This window comes from Diabrotica virgifera, chromosome 9 (genome assembly GCF_917563875.1).
Source record: "Diabrotica virgifera virgifera chromosome 9, PGI_DIABVI_V3a".
NCBI classification, from domain to species: Eukaryota; Metazoa; Arthropoda; class Insecta; order Coleoptera; family Chrysomelidae; genus Diabrotica; species Diabrotica virgifera.
Window position 1 is genome coordinate 63,888,564 of NC_065451.1, and position 3,251 is coordinate 63,891,814.

The window sequence follows — 3,251 nt, forward strand, 5'->3', positions numbered from 1 at the left end:
GATTTTGAAAAAGCGTTTGACAGAGTACGCCACGATAGGCTAAGAGACATTCTTGAAAGAAAAGACATAGATAATAAAGATCTGCGAATAATTCTCAACTTATATTGGAATCAGAAAGCTAACATCAAAATAGAAAACGAGATATCAAAAGCAATAGAAATACGTAGAGGAGTAAGACAGGGATGCATTTTGTCACCACTGCTATTTAATGTATATAGTGAAAGCATATGTCAGGGACTTTTGCAAGCAAATGAAGGAATCGTAATCAATGGAGAGGTTGTAAATAATATTCGATACGCAGACGACACTGTACTAGTTGCAAGAACAGTAGAAGAATTACAACGATTACTTATAAACATAAATATTGCTTGCAACAATTATGGCATAAACATTAATATCAAAAAAACCAAGTATATGGTCTTCAGTAAAATCATGACACAACCAGCACATATTAGTATAAACGGCATTCAAATTGAAAAAGTATCAAGTTATAAATACTTGGGAACTTTAATAAACGAAACTGGAGACCAAAACAATGAAATAAAAAGACGTATCGAAATTGCCAGGGCCACCTTCATAAAGATGAGAAAATTCTTCTGCAACAGAGATCCCAGGCAACCAAGTGACGTCATATAACGTTGACGAAACGTCAGTTTTTGGTTGAATATAACACGTGTTTGAACATTACGTCATATAGACGTCTTTTGTAGGTGATTTTAAATACGTAAGATTAATGACGTTAAAATTACGTTTAAAAAACGTTTTAATTTTAGACACCCTAAGTCTGACGTCACAAAATTGGGAGGAGCTTGCTTGTTTGTATTGACTCCAAACAATTTCGTTTAGGTATAACGCTAAATGTTCATAAGAAATTTCTCATTTATTGTTTACGCGGTTTGTGTTTTGTGTGATAAAATAAGACTTTTCATTTAGATATATAGTTGAAGAAACGTGTTAATTAAAAGATTTTTATGCGTTTTTGCTAAGTGAGTTAGTTTAATGCAGGAATTCTTCTTGACAACTATTTGAGGTTATGTTTATTTGTTTTTAATTAAGCGTTAAATGAAGATATTAAGACAGCGTTAAAATCCAGTACGCTGGATAATTTGTTAATAAATTATTTATTAGTTTCATATATGTATGTTGTTTCAGTTTTGACACAGTAAGTAGGTATATATAACTAGTGAAAATTCTATAATGTGAGAGCTGGTACAATCATGCAGAATCAATTTTGCTTCTAGCGCACAAGCGATCTTAAACAAGTGGTAGTATATTTTCGACACATGGGAAGTAGGCCTATAGGTTTCATGTTACCTATTTTTATACTATTTTGAAACATCTGAAAGAGGTCACTTTTTGAAAGTATTAAAGACGTGATTTTACCGACGCATAAAGGTCGTCATCTTTTTGACGTTTGAAAATCGTCACGATCTCGACGTGAAAAAAACGTAGATACGATTACGTTTTAAAATCGTCACAATTATGACGTCAAATCGATGAGACAAATACACGTGATTTTCAACGTCAGTACTACGTCATAGAAACACGTCAATTGGTCATTTTTATGACGTGTTATCTACGTTATAAAAACGTCGTTTGGTTGCCTGGGATATAAGCATCCCTCTACGATTAAGAATGCTAAGTGGCTACGTGTTTAACACGCTATTATACGGTGTAGAGGCCTGGACTCTCAAACAGAACAACATAAAAAATATTGAAAGTTTCGAGATGTGGTGCTACCGTCGAATGCTGAAGATAAGTTGGGTTGAAAGAATCACAAATCTTGAAGTAATACGAAGGATAGGAAGAGACCCAGAAATTTTATTAACGATAAAACGAAGAAAACTCGAGTATTTGGGTCACCTGATGAGAGGTCATAAATACGCATTACTTCAAAATATAATGCAAGGAAAAATAGAAGGAAAACGGAATCCAGGCCGTAGAAGAATGTCGTGGATGCGGAATTTGAGAGAGTGGTTTGGCTGCACCACTAATGAACTTTTTAGGTCAGCTGTAAACAAAGTCAGGGTAGCCTTGATGATTTCCAATCTCCGATAGGAGTGGCACAAGAAGAAGAAGAAGACAAAAAATAGAAAAAAGGAAGATCTTAAATAAATCTAACAAAAAGGGAACCGCAGAATATAGAGAACTTAATAGACAGATTAGAAAAGGAATCAGAAAACAAAAAAGAAAAGAAGAAGAAAAATTAATAACAACTATTGAAAAAAATAAGAGTATGAAATGCCTCAGACCGACACTAGGACGACGTCAGATATCATTAATGAGAAAAGACGAAAATGAAATTACAACTAGAGAAAGCATACTGAAACGAATAGAAGAATTTTACACGGAACTCTACAGAACACATCGACAAGACGATGAAATGAGACCAGCACGGAAATTAATAAAAAATGTTGGATCGGAAATAATGCCAAAAGTAACAATTTCAGAGGTAACTACAGCATTGGGAAACATGAAGAGAAATAAAGCTAAAGGAGAAGATAGTATTACTACAGATATGATATTAGAAGCAGGTAAGGAACTCATTGCAATTGTAACTAAGCTTATAGACAGTTGTTTACACCAGGGCAAAGTCCCTAAGAGCTGGAACAACTCTAAAGTAATCTTATTACACAAGAAAGGTGATAATCGAAAGTTGGAAAACTACAGGCCCATAAGTCTATTGTCACACCTATTTAAAATACTCACCAAAGTCATAACTACCCGACTAACAAGAAAATTAGATGAATACCAACCATATGAACAAGCAGGTTTTAGAAAAGGCTATTCAACTTCCGATCACCTGTTAACCACAAAAATATTAATAGAAAAATGTAACGAATACAAGTTTCCAGTTTTTATAGCATTTGTAGACTACGAAAAAGCTTTCGACACTATAGAACACACGGCCGTAATAAACGCAATGCAAAATTGTAGAATAGACAGCAGATATATTAACTTAATAAAAGAAACTATGAACCAAGCTACAGCTACATACTACCTAAATGAAAATGAATACACGAACCCTGAACCATTAAGCAGGGAGACACTCTATTACCCAAACTGTTCACCTTAGTTTTGGAGGACGTTTTTAAAAATCTAAATTGGAAATATAAGGGAGTAAACATCAATGGCCGCTACCTCAGTAATCTACGATTTGCGGATGACATAATCCTGATAGCTACTGACCTACAAGAACTGCAAACCATGCTTTCAGAACTATACACAGAACCTTCTAAAATAGGACTGAA